The sequence below is a fragment of the Carassius auratus genome, chromosome 38, assembly GCF_003368295.1.
Source record: "Carassius auratus strain Wakin chromosome 38, ASM336829v1, whole genome shotgun sequence".
Classification (NCBI taxonomy): Eukaryota; Metazoa; Chordata; class Actinopteri; order Cypriniformes; family Cyprinidae; genus Carassius; species Carassius auratus.
Window position 1 is genome coordinate 19,900,570 of NC_039280.1, and position 21,924 is coordinate 19,922,493.

Consider the following 21,924-nt stretch of genomic DNA (forward strand, 5'->3'; position numbering starts at 1 on the left):
CCTTTACCAATGCTAAACAAAAATCAATATCTGGCGCCAAATATTGATATTTTAGTAAATACAATAAGGTGTTCTAAATAGAATTCCCTGCACACAGCATCTAAAAATGCATGGAAATCACAGCTGCACCATTTTCTTTCCAAAGCATTCTTTGTATTCATTCAAAGCAACCATAAATCGCATTCTCTATGAACATGGGGAAACATGAGGAACCGAAGGATAAACAGATTTCCAGCCACTGTATTAGCTGTACTGCCATGTATGTTTATGGGGATGAGAACTAAAAAAGTGCCACAGAGCAGCTGTCAGCATGGACCTTTTCTCTCCGATATTAAAAGTGCGCGTTATAGCATGGGCAGATTGGCCACCTAGCGGCAGAAACATAAATATGCACCTATATGGCATGGACAATGAAACTAAATCTTAATGCGGTGCAGAATATAAATTTATATATATGACCTCAGATGATGCTAACGCTGAATCAACAACAGAACTAACAAATATTGCTACAAGTGTGACTGCATCATATAATTATTGCTGTTAATAAATGTTCATCGTCTGGCTGACTACGTCTTGTATAATTTTTTCCAGAAATTAATTTTTCCTGAAAAATCCTGTCATACGCGCACAAACAGACAGTCACCACTTATAAGCTACTACTAAATATTGTTGTAAAGTTGCTTTGTAACGATTTGTATTGTAAAAAGTGCTATACAGATAAACTTGAATTGAGTTGAATTATTACAAAATACTCATTATAATCCGTGACGCTATACTGGATGCAGCATGACACAACATGATAAATCCCCGACGGTGCCGTTTCCAATGTAGACACAGTTCACGGTTTCGCCGCCAAGCAAGTGCCACATGAATCCTCGTCTGCATGCGTTTATTTGAAATATGAATTGTTGCCACATTTCTTGTTAACATCTTTCATTTATCGCAGTCTTGTTTGTATTTGGCTGTTTTGCAGAAAGCCTCACCAAATCTGACCAGCCAGGCGTTTGCGTCACGGCAACTTGTACAAACATGCATGGGTGACACGAATGGTGATGGTTCCAGACAGGTGATGTAGTATTTGGTTTCCCATCAAGGTCCATCGCCCAACGGAAAATAAATTTGCTGAATGCATAAACTTTATTTTCCTGTGCTCAAACCTGCCAATCTAAAGATAATTTGATAATTACCAGAGACTTAGTATATATAAAACTGTTATTACACTTGTATACAAATAAAAAATTTGTATTATGCTGGCAATAGAGTGCGTTACGTCACCACTGAGGTGATTGTCAATAATAAGTAAAAAAAATTATATCGGCTTTATATCGGCTACAGGCCCCCTTGCTTTCCAAGTAATCGACATCGGCTGTCAAAAAAAACAATATCGGTCGACCACTACCTGTGTCTCTGTTAGGGTTGGGTGTTAGCATGGGCGTCACTAGGCTTTTTTTAGCAGGGCTATAGTGATTAGCTCCATAAATTGTACGCAAATTTGTGATCGCCTCAGAGTCAGTCACCTAATTTCTTATGAAAACAGTGTCATCCTTAATCTTCTCACTGTGTTTCAGCGCACTCTTCAATCCGCAGAGCGCGGCGGCACAGCACGAGCAGACTCAAACAGAAGTAGAAAGGACACAAGATGTGTGTTTATCAATAGATTAGGGTTAAGATTATAATATCTGTATCTGTGCAGTCCGTTTTCATGAATACAGTTTACAAAAGGTCACGAGGGAGCAATCGGTTTCCCATCTACTGTAAAGTTTTCGATGCGTTCCTGTCCCATATTTTATGGTAAAATTATGCGTCCCATTTCAAATCAATGTGAGACACTATGTATTGTGATGCATATAGTATTGTGAGGTACCCTGTGATTCCCACCCCTAGTCTAAATGCACAACATTTTCACAAAACAATATGCTTCAAAATCCAAATAAAATCTTAAACGCAAGCATGATTGATGCTCAGCTCTTTTTAAAAGCTATGAATTCCAGTAGAGACAGGTAAAGCAAGTACATTTAGCTCAGAGCCATGTGAAACAGTTCAACATTTATTGACAAATCCTACATATACAATCCTATATACATGTATAAAGAAAACCTACCTGAGACTGAATTTCTCACAATGACAGCGGTACAGTTAGGACTGTGAAACGAAGAGGTTCTGGAAGAACATGGGTTTCCATTGTCAAATAGTCAGGAGCAGCAACCTATTAAAATAAGAAACGCTTTATGAGATTATAGTGCTCAGAACAGCACTGTAACAATCACATTCACTGCACTCAACAGGGTTTACTGGCTTGATCTCTATAGTCCTTCAGTGACCTTATCAAAAGACATTAATGAAAATCTTTTTGTACTTTTCATGTATTGTTTTTCCCAGACAGTGTTGTACTTAGCATGCAGTGTTTGTTCTAGCTGCCTGTCCTGGAAAATGCCACTTATGTGATAAGTGGCATTGAAGAATTCAATAATTGTCACAAGTAGTTTAGGTAAGTATTATTTGTAAAAACAAAACAAAAAAACAACTAAAACTAACTAAAAATAAACGTAAATACAAATGGAAATACAAAACTATTAAGTCAACAAATTTAGTAAATGTGTGACTTGCAGTTTCATAAAAATAAAAAAAAACTGTTTAATACAATTACTCTATGTGCTTCCTTAGTTTATGTTTATGGTTTTGTGGCATTCAGAGGCATTCAGCAGTCATGTTGTTTTTGAAAAACTCGAATTGGCATGCAGCAATCAGTTTCATTTCACAGAAGTAAATCTCAGGTTTGGCAAGGGATAGTAGAAAGGAAACAGCCCAAGCTAACCACAGTGACAAGGCCTGCCTCTGGTAGCAATGCAAAAATGCTCAATCAAATCCCACGCTTTGTATGTTGTTGATGTTGTTTTTTTTAAATGCATTCCTCAAACGATTAGCACATTGAATTTATTCTCCCCCATAATCGGTTCTTGGAACATTTTCAAAGCACATGGCATAACCCAGTTTGGGAGCGTGTAAACAACCAAATGCATGCCAGATTATGACCATCAATTACTCACTCATCACATCCAATTAAAACATCTGGGATTAAGGGATTCATGATTATGATTTTAATCAATCCAAATAAAGCAGATGACACCTGATGGCCAAACAGGACAAACACACCATCAATCAAATATTAATCATGTGTGATGCAAATCCTTCAAATTCCTAGAAAATTAAGAAATGAAGTTTCATGAAGACAACATGGCATAGAAAATACGACTTTTCCTGTTGTCACTCTCCACAACCTTGTATCTGCAATAATACAGTGCTCATTAATACAAGAGCTCATTAAACTTGGAAATGTATGCTTCAACTCTCAACATCAGAGAACAGCAGTCTCTACAGGTGCACAATCTGTAAATGTAAATCATGCCAAAAAAGCCCAGAGCCTGAATCATGGTCCCTGCTCACCTCACTATGTGCACACATACACACAAATTAGACTTTGTTCAGTGAGCACTCTGCATTTCTATAGGAGCCCAGCAAGTCCCATTTGTTTACATGGCACTAATTAAGTGTGCTTTAATGGAGAAGCAAAAGTGCCAACAATGAGCCCCTGTGTTGGGAATGAGGGAACGTCTCTGGTTCTGTTCGTCAATCCTGCATTACACATCACAGCCATTACAAAAACATAAACGGTCAACATTAAAGCAAAAACGACCATTGCGAACAATTCATTGGTAGGGTTATATTAGAGAAGACGCTCTCCTAAAGTAACAACAGAATGATGATGCACTTAAAATAAGTGATTGTAAGCATGTAGCTACAATCTAAAAAAAAAAAAAAATATTTAAACCACAAGTTACTAAAATAAAAATAAAAATGATAAAAATCATTTAATTTTTCAACATTTTTTTTATACTTCATGACTTTTCTGTTAGCATGATGTCAACAAGCTTTCATTTTTTCAACCTCTAACAGCAATAAGACCTGTTGTCCACAGGCCTCTTATCATCCAATCATATCACAGTGGATAAAATAAGTCGCAAGTAAAGAATTACGCAAGTAAAATGCACTACGAGGGCCATTTCTGGTTGACTTTAACAAGCTGAGCAGAAAAGACAATACATCTGCCCTTGTTATCTTTTTATGACACAAGAACTTTAATCATGTCAAGACTGTTTACAGTGGACAGAGCAAAGGTTTCATCTTTGAGCGATAAGGATCTTAAACAGTCGAGCATGTTACGAGTGCTTCTCTTCATTTGCAATACAACAGAAGTTGAGCAGTTTATTCTGCCAAGAGGCACTGAGACAGTATCTTGTCACTGGATAATAGCATCTCTCATCTCATCCGTCTGCCAACTGGAATTTCTGCTCGTGTTTGGTGATGGGCCAGACCAAGAAGCAGAGCTCTTTCCAAAACAATATCCATGTGGGGCAAAGAAATACAATGAAATTACCAAAAGACTATGAGCTTTGCATGAGTCTGCATTGGCTTAAATACTGAAACAGAAGAAAAGGGAAATGAAAAATCTGCGGTGCCTAAATTACGCATGCAGAGCAGAGAGACACAAAAACGCTTGTGAATTTTCTCAGAGGATTGTCTAATTCTTGCACATAAATGCTTGTTTTGTGCTTCTGACGGCATTGTAATAAAACATGCATGCTACTCAACAAGAGAGGAAGAGGCCAGTAAACAGAGAAGCTCATCACGCTTTTCTCCCTCCTGTGGAGTGCTGCAAGGGAGAAAGAGAACGAGACGGAGAGAGAGCATAAGTGGGAGAGCGAGCTGTGACTGCTTGTTGCAGATCCTGCTGTTTATCCGCCAGCCTGCCTTCACACTGCGCTCATTCAGACTGAAACAAAGCCTGATCAGCCGAGAGACTCTGCTAGGACACGCACTACAAAAATGGGAACTCCAGAGAGAAGAACAGAAATGGACAGAGAGAGAAATGGACAGAGAGGGCTAAAAGACAGAGACACCATACCTAAACAAAAGGAAACCAGGAGCGAAAATAAAAGAAAAACAACATGCAAAATTTTCAAATGTTTCAAAACAAGTACAAAGAGTCACTCAGGCACACCGAGTCATTCTGGCTAAAGCGAGCGTGTTTGCTCGGCCCAGGCACCTCAGGTGAAGAGGTTGGGAGTCTCAGAGGAAGTGTTCTGTCATCGGCTATGAGATGACCACCAAACTCGGTGTCGATCCAAGGGCAGCATTGTACTGACAAAACAGGAGTGAAAGCATTATGAAATAGCTCGACAACAACATGGGACACCAGCACATTAACGCTATACAAAACAGTTATCCCTGGGAAAAATAAATAAATATTTTGCCTGAATAAAAAAATAAAATAAAAACTATTTTTCTGAATAAATTGACAGCCAGTGTAAGACAGGGCTCCACAAAGACTTTCAGGCCAGTTACGATAAGTCTATTTTTATTAATAAAAATACACATCTCTAACCTTTTTGACACATTGGCAGAATTTGCTGAAATTGTATCCAGCAGGTTTACATAGATGGATTTATTGAAATGACAAAAAAACACTTAAAAGCATCAGTATGTGTTGAAAACTACAAACTATTACAGAGTTCATAAACATGTTTTTAATCATGTAGTTACATTACAGTTAATTTCCATAATTTTTTTTAGTTTTAGTTTTACAATATTATAAGTGTTTTTAAATGATAAACATGAATATTATTCCGACGACTTGCCGATTGTAAATTTGCGTTAAGACCGACCACATTTTTTTTACTCTTCAAACAACTAAAACAAAAGCAATAAAATAATATTAATTATATATTAAAAGTAAGTATTGTATATATACATTTCCTAGGCATACATACAAACAAAGGCTATCTTTCTTAATTTGAAGAAAAAAAAAAAACGTGACGTCATTATGTTTACACTATTGGTTAACGGATGTCACACTATGGCCTATGTGTTCGCTTCGTCACATACTCTCCTTCATTGTCAGAGTCAATGGTTCGCGCTTTGGCTCATGGCTGCGGCTGCAGTAAACTAAATGTTCGCGGTCACTGTTCAAAGTCATACTGGTTCGGGCACCATAATACAGCTAAAAAATGCATTAAATCAGCTCGACTGCCCTTTAACTTGGCACAAAGTTCTGGAAAAACTGTGCCCAGATCTTTTCCCATCCCTTCTCCCGTCTAATCTAAAACCGTGTCCGTGTCAGCTGTCACTTTATGTTCAAAAATCTATTGCACGAAATCGATTGGACCAACCAACACAAGTTTCGAAAACAAAAATAGGAAATTTATTTTAACGACCTTCTCTCGGAGCACATCCAGGTTTTTTTTTTTTTTTCGGAGCACGTCCAGTTTGGTTTTGTTTTTTTGAACACGCGTCGCACTTACTGCAGCTTCGAAACGCACGCATAACAGCAAATAATACTTCTGCACAATGTTTCTCGTTTTACAACAGAAATGTGAATTCTGCCGGTATTCAGACAGTCTCATGCATACAGATACAGATTCAGGCTAGAATCGCCTAGGTCTGTCAAAATAGCTGAAAAATTTAATTTGAATGTTTAACTTAAATATGATCAAAATTAAAATTGTATTTAAAATGCATAATTTCAGTTAGGGTGAAGAAAAACTTTATGCGTTCTGTGTGAATGGCTTGGTTTCAGTTTTGATATAAACAAGATCTTCCCCACACTGATGTTCTCTTTTTTTTTTTTTTTTTTGTAGTGACAACTGGATAGGCTAACATAACCTTATAATTCAATGCAACATACATCGCCATCGCATCTAGTGCGCCACTGATAAAGATCAAGTATACTTCGGCCGTCCGCACACTGTCTGCATTATGTCCTTTACATCATCCGTGTGCTGGAATTTTTTGAGACCATGTGGACGGTGAGCGTACACAAGGTGAAAGACGAGATGGCAGCTACTGCGTGTTGAGCTCGTCCGCCTTTGAAAGTTGTGTAGACACGCCTGTGCGCAAGGCGAGATGGAATGGAACACGGACTGTGAAGTATAAGGGGCTTATAAGGCAGCTTCCTTAATGCACACCTAAAATTCGAACGCAACGATTTTGGTTTTGTGGTGCTCGTTGTTGTATTTTAAAGAAAAACTGCAACGTTTTCAACTGACATTATGGCATTAAAAAAAAAAATTATCCCAAACTTAACTGTGTAACGTGTGGCTGTGCTGTGCAGTAACTGAACCGCTTCCATCCTCTGTCTTTTTATGTGATTATTATGAACAGTACTAAATTTGAATGTCAGATTTAGAATTTTTGCATTCCAGTAGGTTTTAAAAAATCCGACATGCAGCGCATTAGATCATGACAGTGACAATGAGCAAAAAAGTCCTTGGCATAACAGCAGAGTGGACCGGTAAACTACGGTATATTTAAACTGCCTAGTGTAACTTTTCAAAAGTTTAGTTAACTATTTCGTTTTGATAATGAACAGACTGCGATGTAAGTTTGAATTGCTGGAATACGTGTGCGCCAGGCTCCAACAGAAGAAAACAGAAGATTTGTGCTCTTGTAAAATAAAGCAAACAAACAATGCGCGTTGTCATCCATGAACTTATAGAGTGTCTCCACACTTCTGTTACATCTTATTTTATTATCTTTCACTTTTAATCACTGTTTTCGCTTCTCTTACTGTGGTAAACATGGGAAGGGAAATGAAAGATTTTATGAATTAAGAATTTGTTCGATTTACTCATTTGTTGCCTTATTTCAGTTAAATCATGGGTTATTTAGGGAACAAAATTAATGAAACATGGACAGTTAAAAAATTAAGTTGTAGGAACGAATTAACAAGTTGTAGGATAATTTTTAAACATAAAATGTTAAACATATTTCAGCAAAATGTTTTTGCTCTGAATTTTGTCTCCCTCTCCTCTCTGTATTCCTTCGGTTTGCGGCACGTGCCCGCTGCTCTTTCACTAAAGATTTCAACTTAACGCAGACTGTCAGTACGGGTCTTTATGCAAAAATGAAAGGGGCTTGTGTGATTTTGTGACATTTACAGATAAGGTTATGACCCTTAACTAATAATTTTTTGCGAATCGAAAATGAGAATCGTTGTCGAAATTATCGATAATGAAAATCAATAGATTTTATCAATTAGTTGTTGCAGCCCTAGATCATGTATGATTGTATCTCAGTAAAAAGCCATGCTATTTTACAAAGATAAGATAATTTGGTGGAATCAATCAGGGTTGATTTGCTATGAGGATACAAAATGAAGGCCTATGTACAAAACTAAGGTTGGGACATTAATGGGGATTCATACTTTGCAATTCACATCATCAAATAAAGTATTCACACTATATTAAAAATAACTTCACAGCTAAAGAGAGGAGAACAAAGAAATAATTAATGTAGGTAAAAAACTATTGCTCAACATCAAGGTCATGGGATTGATTCCGAAGTACAACACATCTGATAGAATGAATACCTTGAATAGACTGCAAGTCAGAGTGTATGCTGAATGGATAAACGCAAATATAATGGCATCTACACAGAATGAAAAAGTAATTTGATCTAAATCAATACAGAAAATACTGCAAAAGCAGTGAAAACCGTGAATAGAGAGCAAGACAGACAGACATAGAGACAAAACCAAGTTTTAAAAGAACCAGTTCCTCAGCACAATTTAACGGGCCTTTGTTTAATGATTTTGATGGATTTGTAAAAGGACAACCTACAGAGAAAAAAAAAAGAACAAAAACAGTGCATGAGTTCATGATTTCAAAACAGCAGGCCATTTTTTGTGTGAATACTAGTGAATAGGCTATTACTGAACTCTACAGTCAAGCATTTCATTCGCATTTGTGAGTGAATGTGAACAATTATTTTGCTGCACTGTTGCAAGTGAGATTTAACATCACAGCCCAATTCAAAAACTTCTATAAAAATCTATCATAAAACAACCTCCTTCCAACATATCTTATGGCACTTTTCCATTGTGTGGCATGACTCAGCTCAGCTCACTTCTGTACGGTACAAATCAGCACGGTTCTCATTTCCACTGCAGTTTAGTATCGCTTTAGAGTGGGCGGGATTATTCACCTTGTTACAGTTGCACTGCCTCTATGCCACAACTCCTAAAAAAATTTTATTAATTCCGTGTAACCCCATCAAGCTCTCGCTGGATCCGCTCTTCTGCGATCAAGGAGAGGAACGTCTGTACTACCACAATAGACTATGAAACTTTTTGGTTGTTAAAAAGTAGCACTCGTTCAAAACAATTGCATTCGAATCCTTCGCTGGCTGTGGTGATTTGAATCTAGAGGTTCTGTTGTGTTTGTGTCGTAAGTTCAGTGACGCAAGTATTGACGATTCTTTCTGATCAGCAGAGTTTACACATCACGTTTTGGTAACGAGACTGTTCAATTGGAACCTCAACCATAGTGGTACTAAAAAAAAGTACCAGGTACCAGGTACTGTACCCAGTAGAAAACCCCCCAAAAGTGAAACATACCAAACCCTACCATTGCCGTACCATGCAGTGGAAAAGCGCCATTACTTTAGACAATGTGAATGGCTTACTGTTTAAAGGCTGTGTTCCTGCATTTTGCCTGTGCTTCTTCAGTTGTTGGTCAATGTAAACATACACAGATGTCTCTGGCTGTTGTTTTTCTTTTTTTAACAGCATCTCGTGCCATTAGAGAAGGAATGTGGAGTTAAAAATAGTTTACTTCTTACAGTGTGCTTTACAAAAACAAGTAAGCCTTCAACATGTTTTAAAAAATGTGTCCTTTACGTATGCTTTGATGTAAAAATAGAATGTGGTTTGTGAACATTAATTAGGTCATGCAGACTTGAATGTTTAACCTTCCAGGAGCATTCAATCAAGTAGCTTAATTAATATTCATGAACCATGCCCTCATAATAAAAGGACTCTTCTATTCTCATTTGATTAGCACACACTTAAGAGCGTATTCATTCAAGACAAGGTGTACACGTAATTAAGATTCATGAACAAAACCTTAGCCAAACTCATAAATTATAGCATACTCCGTTTAATATAAAAAAGTGGAAAAAAAAGAATTTGTAAGCTACACAATATATATTTAAGGGGGGGGGGGGTGTGAAATGCTATTTCATGCATTCTGAGTTTTTTACACTGTTAAAGAGTTGGATTCCCATGCTAAACATGGACAAAGTTTCAAAAATTAAGTTGTACGTTTGAAGGAGTATTTCTGTTCCAAAAATACTCCTTCCGGTTTGTCACAAGTTTCGGAAAGTTTTTTTCGAGTATGGCTCTGTGTGATGTTAGATGGAGCGGAATTTCCTTATATGGGTCCTGAGGGCACGTCTGCCGGAAGAGCGCGCGCTCCAGTATAACACAGCACTGAGAGCACAACAGACTTCACTGATCAGAGCGAGAGCATTGCGAAATGTCACAAAAGGAGTGTGTTTTTGATTGCCAGGGCAAGACAACCCTGCACACATTACCAAAAGAGAAACAGCATTAAGGGACCAGTGGATGGAGTTTATTTTTACAGAGCATCAACTGAGTTTTTTTTGTTTGTTCCCCTGCATTTCGAAGATGCTTGTTTCAAGGTCCAGTTTGATGCCGGATTTGCACATCGTTTATTTCTTAAGGATAATGCAGTCCCAACGAAAAAGGGTCACGATCGTGTGTTGGAACCGCATGAGGTGAGTAAAACTGCTTCAAATATCTCTGTGTTATTAACTTAGCTATCGGCGTGTAAGCACATCAAGTAAACAACATGCGATGTTGTCATCAAACTGCACTTTCCACATGTACAGCTTAAAAAAAAAAAAGATGACAAAGTGGAACTTAGTCATTTTCCAAAACCGCTAAGCAAATATATACAGTTTCAGTACGTTACATACCACATAGAGACTGATTGCTGATGCTGCTCTTGTTCAATTTCAGCCTCTGGATCTGATTCTGGATCATAAATATACGCCGAATCTGACTGTCAGCCATGGTTTGTTTTGGTTGGTTTTGTCCTCACGGTGTCACAGCTTCCAGACGCGCTCAACACAAAAGCCTACTGGCACTCGTGATTCTTTAGCTCCGCCCACACGTCACGCCTCCAGCCACTCGTGTTTTTCCGGGAAAAATCGGTACAGACTATCTTTCTCTTATGAATATAATAAAACTAAAGACTTTTTGGAGTTATGAAGGATGCAGTACTACTCTATAGGTACTCAAGATTAACAGGATATTGAGTGAAAACGAGCATTTCACCCCCCCTTTAAACCAGGACTGTCAGTTTAAAGTGTATATATATTTTTTTTTTTTATGAAAATAACAATTAAAATATTTTAATGCAGTTAACACACTGGCCTCATCCCCAGACCTGTACATCATCTTACATTTCATACAGTTGACAAATATGATGTACAGCAACAACTCATAAATGCAGTTATGCCCTAAAATTCAAGAAATTGAGGCAAAAAAATGCCCCGTATAAGTGTCTCATATTTATATCATATGATAAGCGATATTACACAAGCAGCTAGAGCACTATCAGATTAGTGCTGTTGATGTCCAAATATCATGAGTGTAAATGTGATTTCATATAACAGTCCCATTAATACAGAGAGCTGTTTACTTAATTACTGAATGAATCACCTGTTATCAGTGACTTTCATTGAATGAACAAAAACTACCGAGATGTTTCTCAAATTATCTTTTCATGCTATTTTAATGCCTTCTTGATAATTTGTCATTTAACGCAATAATAGCTTTAAATGATCTTCTTTGTGTATTTTCACAGCAAATTTATTTGGGATTAATTAGACTATACAATAATTGCATCATGTAATGAATTAATTAAGTAATGAAGAAGTTAAAAAACTGAGTAATGATTTAAACATTAACACGTTCCTTTCACCAGTAACTAACAAACTTTACTGTATTACATATATATTATAATGCAGATCACAGACCAAAATGCATTCAAATATTTCTGTTTGTGATATTTTTTACAAAAATATTCATATTTAAATGTTCACAAACTACTGATCTGTCAAATAATGAAGAATTATTTTTTGCATAACTCAATATGTTATGAAGTTATAATGAAGTGTTAACAATAACAAGACACCAGTCAAGTAAAATATTTAAACTTTCTGTGAAGACATCTACTTACAAGGATACTGTTACTTAACACATCATGTAGTTAGAATATCTGAATTTTATGGCACTACTTAATTCAGTACTTGCCATTGTATTTGTTATATTGACATCAACATCAATAATTACACTTGTAAGTGCTCTTAAACAGGCATGTTAGTGCAGAGCCTTGTATCAAAGATTTGGGAATATGACACACTAACTACAACAGAGTTTGTAAGCAGTCTGTCTTTAATGAGGCTAAATGAAGTCAACAGATGTATTCTCAAATTGCTGAGTACAACAAAAACTGTTTAAAAACATTTAAAGGAATCAAGGCATTTTACAGTCGTCTTTGTGTTCTTGTAAGCAGTTACCATTCAAATATATCCAGCCAGTGCAAATGTATTTAAAAGGAGGTACCTGAGAAGTTTCTCTGTCTTAAGGTAGTAAGCCAGCTGTTCTTCACCCATGTTCCCTTAACATTCATTCAAATCCCAAACCATGAAGAAAGTGGTTCCTTGATGTACCGAAAAAGGAGTCAACATTTTTTCTCTGAGATTTTAAGCAAGCACATTACAGCTAAAAACCAGAATGAAAAACAAAACTGATAAACTTCTTGTTAATAACTAGCATGCACTTTTTTGAAACTTGCAGTAAGACAGGTCTGAGTACTGATAAACCTTGCTTACACAAGCAATCAAAACTAAACTAGACAATCTTGTTCACCGTGTGGAATCAAGCTGCAGTTTCTCCAAAATGTCTAAGTGTGTTTCTAATGTCACATGCAGTGACTGCAGCCTGTGATGGCATAGTGTCTAGTGGTCGATCGATATATCGCCAATTCTGATAGATCGGCCAATATTTGCCATTTTTTTCAAATACCGTCATCGGCTGATACGTTTTTCTGCTTGGCTGATGTGTTTGAGTTGGGACTTTTATTTTGACGACGCTGAGAAAGGCAGCACCTGAATGCACACAGCTCACACTCTCTCTCTCGTTCACTATCGTTGTTAACAGTTCTGTCTAACATGGATAGAAGTCTGTCTAATAATCCTATAGAATGGTTAAAGGAATTAATATAAACAAAAAGTATTATAACGATTGCTTTTATATTAGTAATAGAAAGGCAAACATTAAAATACTTTCTCGTTTGTCGTCAGCATTAAAACCACAGATTTATATTATTAAAAAAAATCTTTGAATGGCTAATGAACATTTAATTTCACAAACTTAGTCGAATCCAGCTGTGAGATCTTGTGAAGTGTGCATTTTTATCAAGCATGATTGCGTGTTCTCTGTGTGACGGTCGGTCTGTGTGAATTGAATGCTTTAAACTTGTGACTTCAAACTATGCTGAGCTTGGATTTGCCCACTGTCATAGTCATGTAATTTTCTCTGTGTGCTAAGGCTGTGCAATTAATCCCATTCGATTGTCATGCACATCTTGTCAGTAAAGCTGGTCGCGTGATTAATAGTAAATCACCATCACCTGCTTTCAGATTGAGCGTCATTCACTACAAAGAGCTGTAGTTCACTGACAAGCTAGGCGTAATCGAAAATAAAATGCGATTAACCTGCGATTATCAATGCAAATATCCATCATGGGTGTTCAGTTGGAGCAACATGGAGATTTACTACAAATCACACAACTGGCTTTACTGACGAGATTCACATGAAAATCGCATACGATTAATTGCACAGCCCTACTAGAGACCCTCAATAAGCCATTTCATTCAACCTAAAATATAAATCATTCAGCGGTCTCAACAAAACAAACACATCTATATCCTTTACTCATTCACAGAAACTCTTGTTTTTCAGAAACTCGTCTGTAGAATCATCTGGTGGGATGACTAAGGCACTGTTTCCAAGTTGTACAGCAAAATGTTCTTTAATATCTGACACAAAACTTAATGGTGTTATTACAGCGATTACAAACCCACTCTACTGCCATTATGGCTTTGAGAAAGGCAATAAACCTGGGAATGCTCCAGGTGGACTGTACCTGCAATTGTTAATACTGTCCATTTAAGAGATGCACAAACCCATTTCTGTCTTGCCTGTTTATTTTGAATTTATAGATAATTGACTGTGTATTAGTGTTGCACGGTGCACTGATACTTCAAAAGTATCGCGATTCTCGGAAATTAAAAACGTCACGATTCCTAAATTTATTAGTATCGATACTTCAAAGAATGACTGCGTTCCAGATTTGTAAGAGACGTATTTCATGTTGGTGTGTGCAACGCACGCTTCCAGTGCCTCCCTATGGACGTCTGTGTGTTTTCTCCACACGAAAGCCGCAAAAAAAAAAAAAAAAGCACTACAGCGAGATGGCTGCATTAGTGGCTTTACTAAACTGATTTGGCTTTACTAAAATGTGTGCATAATCGCATATTTTAAATAAGTTGTTCAGATGAACAAAGCACAAGGTTTTCTTGCATAATTAACATTTTAATTGTTTGGTCGTCATATATAATATTCACATTAATCTGGGATTAAACGTGGACTTATGTACTGTATGCTAAATATGAAAACGAGCGTATCTGCTCTGCGCTTTGTATCTGCTGATTGAGATTTACATGCTTGGCTCACTGACCCTGTATACTCATTCATTTCATTCACGAACTAGATGTATCAGTTCATTCAACTCATTCAGGAATGAGAATATCTCGCAATCTCGTTCAGTGAAGGGAGGATTCGTTCACTACATCAAATAACTACTAATAAATCAACAAATAACATGCTCCGTCACATCACAGAGCTGTTCAAGAGCTGCGCATGCGCTGCTAATAGCACCTTGCTCGCATGCTGCTGTGGAGGGAGGAGCTTCAGTGAACGAAAAATATGAGTCTAGTAGCAACGTATCTTCCGTGATGTCCCCGATGCGCGGGTCGGGGTGGGTAAAGAAATTGTACTTTATTTGTGGGCTGCATTGGGCCAAATAATTCCATAAAAGCAGGATCCACGGGTTGGAAAAAACCGGACCCGCGCATCACTAGGCTGCATGTGCAAGCACAAATGATACTGTGGCCGCCAGTTCACGACTGGTAGAAAAAGATGACGCTCAATAAACCTCACTGGCTCCTCTGAAAGAAAAGGTTGCACAACTGACAGAATAAGTTACAATATCTCATATATATCTGCTAATTGTACATTTCCTTTTTTTCTTTTTTCTTTTACTTGAATGCCATTGCTTAACTTGATATTATTTATCTTTTGACATTTAATCTTCTGAGTTCAGAAACATTGTTTAATATAATCGATGTTCATATTTTTTTTCAAAGTTCAGAATCAAGATAAATTTATTACTCTTATGTTTCTTATTAGTGCTGCCACGACTCGTCGACGTCATCGATTACGTCGACTACAAAAATATGCGTCACACTGTTTGTTTACATCTCGCGTAATCAAAAGTATGGGAATACTTTAAACAGAGGCCAAATAAAATGGCCTTTTGTTCCCTTTGCAAAACCGACATGGTGTACCACAGCAGCACAACTACGATGCGCGAGCACCTCAGAGGAAAACATCTTGGCGCTCTCCGGTGTCACAGTTTAACTGGTTACCCCGTGAACTGGTGACCAACTTCCTGGTTCAGGTCTAATAATCTTGCACTTGTGGTATTCTGAAAAATTGAGATTTTTTTAACTCGATGCGGTGCGGACGCGCCTGGAAAAATGAGTGCGTCGCGACCACGTCGCTTCCATTATGAGCGCGCTTATTGCACGCCTACATTGGACATAACGAACTTGAGCGCGCATACGTGATATGTGAACGGCCCCTTAAAAGACGGCGCGCCGCGAGACAATAGTCACAAACCACCGAGCTACCCCGAATCAGCTCCAGATCTCTGGAAACCATGCTAAACCATAGCAGAACCCTGACTACACTTTATGGTTTGTGATACTAAAGAACATTTCATGACGTCTCCGACAACTGTAAATTTATGGCTACTGTGGTTTAATTATAAATGCTATCATAAGCTCATATTTACCATAGTAAAATAATTTTCTTTGCCTCTTTATTATTATATACTGTAAAAACTTCAACCACATAGGTTGAAAATGAATAAAGGTTGAAATATTATATTAGAAGTTGTACTTATATTTTTTTGGTAAAGTTATCCAAAGGATTTATTAGCTAATAAAAAAGAACATTAGATTAATTATTTATTGGAATAAAAATAATCGTTAGATTAGTCGACTAATCGAAAAGATAATTGTTAGATTAGTCGACAGAAAAAATAATCGTTAGTTGCAGCTCTATTTCTTATGATAACTGAGATAATGCTGCTAAATTTATTCTTTCTTTACCTTGAATGTCATTGCTCTAATTTATTTTTTATATTTTGACATTTCATATTTTGTTCAAATGTTTAATATATCTGCTGTTCATTTATATGTTCATTTATATGTTCATGTGTTATATCATTAGAATGTTGTCCCGGTTTTAAAATAAAGCACAGCAATGATATTTGAGAGTGTATTGAAAAAGTATCGAAATTGCAATTCTTGACTAGGTATCGGTATCGAAACAATAATTTTGGTATCGTGACAACACTACTGTGTATTAGGGATGCACCGGATGACTGACTGGTTTTTGATCTTTTCTCAGCCGATTTTTCCGGAAGTGCGCTCGCGTGCACTGACTACATTGTAATCGTTCCCTATGACATTTGTGTGGAAGAGTATTTCGAAATCTGTGGACAGATCAGGACACAGACAGCTGATCAGCACTGGAAATACAGAGTTTCATGTCTGAGGCACAGATAGCAGGAAGCGATCAGCCTTTGGTGTACTGACGCACAAATAAGAGCCTTTCCTGCATACTGAAGCTGCGCGAGCGTCTACTGTACCGGTCCGAGCCCTAAACACGAGTAGACCGTGAAGAGATGTTCAGATCAACTTCTCACGTGTTGGATGAGAAACGAAACGGACTAAACTGTGACAAAACAGAATTTTTTTTTTTTTTCTAATTAGAACTTGCATACGGGTTTGAAAAGCCAAAAATAAAACGTCAATTCTGCATTAGGATGATTATTTTTAGTTTACCTAAAAATTACATAGACTTAATTTGATTTAAAAATCACCTGCTGTAGCACACTGAAAAAAAGTGTTTCATTCATCCAATTAAAACATTTTAGGGTAATGATTAACATCTATATTTTTTTTTTACTTGAGACAATAAGTTATTTATTTTTCATCGGCTCAAGTAAAAAGAAAAATATAGATGTGAATCATTACCCTACACACATAAATATATATATATATATATTTTTTTTTTTAATTGGATGAATGAAACACTTTGCATCTTTGATTTATTTGCACCAACATTATTTGATTTTAACATTTTGGAAAATGTATTTATATAGCATACTTTTATTTAGTCTCACTGGTAAAGACCTTTTTTTTTTTTTTTTTAACCAAATTTAAAAACTAAAATACTGAATGCTGATTAAGAAACATCTTATTGAATGTGTGATTGTGGTGTTTGGATTGTAGAATGCACTTATTGTCTTTAATTTCACATGGTTACAGTTAATCTTTTATTTAAGGCCAGTTCTCTGTAGTTTCAACCCAACTCAAAAACAAAAGTTAAATGCTGATGTCTGTACCATCTATGTTTGTATTGAATGTAGTCTACTTACTGTGCAGTTACTGCTGTTAATATCAGATGGTTACAGTTATTGTTTTCAAAAGCCTAAAGCAAGTTTGGCCTATTAAATACTAAATATCTTGTTTATGTATACTTTTCCTTCTTTCTTGTTTGTTGCTTAAAAGAAAAAAAAAAAAACGGAATCGGAAATCGGTATCGGAATCGGCCAGTTTGCTTGTAAAAAAAAATCGGTATCGGAATTGGCCATGAACAATCATGATAGGTGCATCCCTACTGTGCATATACGTAAACCTTGTGTGTTTTTAACAGTATAGGCACCATCAGAGGATAACTAACGTACCGTATTTTCCAGACTATAAGTCACACTTTTTTTCATAGTTTGGCTGGTCCTGCGACTTATAGTCAGGTGTGACTTATTTATCAAAATTAATTTGACATGAACCAAGAGAAACAAACTAAAAATGAATCCAGAGAAAACGTTACCATCTTACCAAGAGGGCGCTCTATGCTGCTCAGTGCTCCTGTAGTCTACCCTAAGCAACATAGAGTGCCCTCTCACAGCTGTAGACGGTAATGTTTTCTCTTGGTTCTAAATAAATGCGACTTATAGTCCAGTGCGACTTATATACAGGTCCTTCTCAAAAAATTAGCATATTGCGATATAATTCATTATTTTCCATAATGTAAATGGTAAAAATTAAACTTTCATATATTTTAGATTCAATGCACACCAACTGAAATATTTCAGGTCTTTTATTGTTTTAATACTGATGATTTTGGCATACAGCTCATGAAAACCCAAAATTCCTATCTCAAAAAATTAGCATATCATGAAAAGGTTCTCTAAACGAGCTATTAACCTAATCATCTGAATCAACTAAATTACTCTAAACACCTGGAAAAGATTCCTGAGGCTTTTAAAAACTCCCAGCCTGGTTCATTACTCAAAACCGCAATCATGGGTAAGACTGCCAACCTGACTGTTGCCCAGAAGGCCATCATTGACACCCTCACGCGAGAGGGTAAGACACAGAAAGAAATTTCTGAACGAATAGGCTGTTCCCAGAGTGCTGTATCAAGGCACCTCTGTGGAAGCCTGTGGGAAGGAAAAAGTGTGGCAAAAAACGCTGCACAACAAGAAGAGGTGACCGGACCCTGAGGACGATTGTGGAGAAGGACCGATTCCAGACCTTGGGGGACCAGCGGATCAGTGGACTGAGTCTGGAGTAGCAACATCCAGAGCCACCGTGCACAGGCGTGTGCAGGAAATGGGCTACAGAGAAGCAGCACTGGACTGTTGTTCAGTGGTCCAAAGTACTTTTTTCGGATGAAAGCAAATTTTGCATGTCATTCGGAAATCAAGGTGCCAGAGTCTGGAGTAAGACTGGGGAGAAGGAAATGCCAAAATGCCTGAAGTCCAGTGTCAAGTACCCACAGTCAGTCATGGTTTGGGGTGCCATGTCAGCTGCTGGTGTTGGTCCACTGTGTTTTATCAAGGGAAGGGTCAATGCAGCTAGCTATGGGGAGATTTTGGAGCACTTCATGCTTCCATTTGCAGAAAAGCTTTATGGAGATGAAGATTTCGTTTTTCAGCATGACCTCGTACCTGTTCACAGTGCCAAAACCACTGGTAAATGGTTTACTGACCATGGTATTACTGTGCTCAATTGGCCTGCCAACTCTCCTGACCTGAACCCCATAGAGAATCTGTGGGACATTGTGAAGAGAAAAAGTTGAGAGACGCAAGACCCAACACTCTAGATGAGCTTAAGGCTGCTATCGAAGCATCCTGGGCCTCCATAACACCTTAGCAGTGCCACAGGCTGATTGCCTCCATGCCACGCCGCATTGAAGCAGTCATTTCTGCAAAAGGATTCCTGACCAAGTATTGAGTGCATAACTGAACATAATTATTTGAAGGTTGACTTTTTTTGTATTAAAAACACTTTTCTTTTATTGGTCGGATTAAATATGCTAATTTTTTTTAGATAATTTTAATTTTGAGAGAATTTTGGGTTTTCATGAGCTGTATGCCAAAATCATCAGTATTAAAACAATAAAAGACCTGAAATATTTCAGTTGGTGTGCAATGAATCTAAAATATATGAAAGTTTAATTTTTATCATTACATTATGGAAAATAATGAACTATATCACAATATGCAAAATTTTTTTAGAAGGACCTGTATGTTTCTTTTCTCATCATGGTGTATTTTTGGACTGATGCGACTTCTACTCAGGTGTGACTTATAGTCCGAAAAATACGGTAACTAAATAACCAGGTGCTGTTTGACCGGCATTTTGCTATATGGATGCTTCGGATGGACGCGCAGCATATGTTACAACAGCACGCAAATAAAACGTTTCACCAGCAAGGTCTTAAAGGGGGGGTGAAATGCTCGTTTTCACTCAATATCCTGTTAATCTTGAGTACCTATAGAGTAGTACTGCATCCTTCATAACGCTAAAAAGTCTTTAGTTTTATTATATTCTTAAGAGAAAGATAGTCTGTACCGATTTTTCCCGGAAAAACACGACCGGCTGGAGGTGTGACGTGTGGGTGGAGCTAAAGAATCACGAGCGCCAGTAGGCTTTTGCGTTGAGAGCGTTTGGAAGTTGTGACATTACCGTGAGGAAAAAAAACCATCATCCAAAACAAACCATGGCTAACGGTCAGATTCAGCCGTTTATTTATGATCCAAAATCATATCCCGAGGCTAAAACTGAACGAGAGCAGCAGCAGCAGCGACGACTCGCTCCGAGCGGGGCTCGAACCCGGGTCTCCAGCATGGGAGGCGGACGCACTAACAAGGAGGCAGAGATATTTTAAGCAGTTTTACTCACCGCCTGCGGTTCCATCACGCGATCGTGACCCTTTTTCGTTGGGATTGCATCATCCTTAAGAAATAAACGATACGCAAATCCGTCGTCAAACTGGGCCTTGTTTGTAAAACAAGCATCTTCGAAATGCAGGGAACAAACAAAAACACTTGCACAACTCCGTTGATGCTCTGTAAAAATAAACTCCATCCACTGGTCCCTTAATGCGGTTTTTTTTTTTTGGCAATCTGTGCAGGGTTGTCTTGCCCTGGCAACCAAAAACACACTTCTTTTGTGACATTTCGCGACGCTCTCGCTCTGATCAGTGAATGTCTGTGTTCAGCCTCTCAGTGCTCTGCTATACGGGAGCGCGCGCTCTTCCGGCAGACGTGCCCTTAGGACCCATATAAGGAAATTCTGCTCCATCTAACGTCACACAGAGCCATACTCGAAAAAAACTTTCTGAAACTTGTGACAAACCGGAAGGAGTATTTTGGGACTTAATTTTTGAATCCAACTCTTTAACAGTGTAAAAAACTCAGTATGCATGAAATAGCATTTCACACCCCCTTTAAGCACACGCAAATAATGTACATTTGTGATTGCAAATAAGTGCAATGTCTCGTGAGTGTAACTCTAACGCTGAATTGACATTTGATGTACATGTGTCTTGCGAGTTGGAGTAAGTTGCGAGACATTATACAGCTCATTCCGTGAGGTAGATGTAGTGTTTTGTTTGTAAATGTTTAATTATATTACTTGTTGCCTCCTTTGTTCACTATTACACTACTGCATATATTGCATCTGACACTGGTATCGCTTAGTTTTGTAACGAAAGCCCACACTTTCGAATGTTTCACTCTTTCCGCAATGGCTGACTGCGTGCACATGCACACACACACACACACACACACACACACAGCACATGCTGGATATCACACGCACGTCGAGCAAACGAAGCAGCAGCTTCTAATTCTTAGTTAAAATCGAAGTATCGATAACAGTTTAATTGTCCTGAAGCTTATTGGTACACCGGTATCGACCCAATTATGTACCGGTTATTAAAGATTTATTAAAGTCCCCCTGTAATCAAACATTTTATCCCTCAAAACTTATCTTTGATCATCAAAATGACATACTTAAATATTTTTTCTTGTGAAAATTATTTTGTTGCAGAAAACACCTCTTTGCCAACCAAAATACAGGCAACCTAAACTTTGGTGTGGTGCTCTTAGCTAAATTAAAACATATTTTGAAAAACAACCACAGTTCTGTATGTCTCAAGGATTCAGGCTCTTCTGAGAGGGTAAAGCAACAGAAAACGCTTATCGATTTATTTCCTTTGAAGAGCCTATAGACATAAGTATCCCTTTAAAGAGGAGAGCATCCCTAAAATGCTGAGTGTGTGTGAAGTCTGAG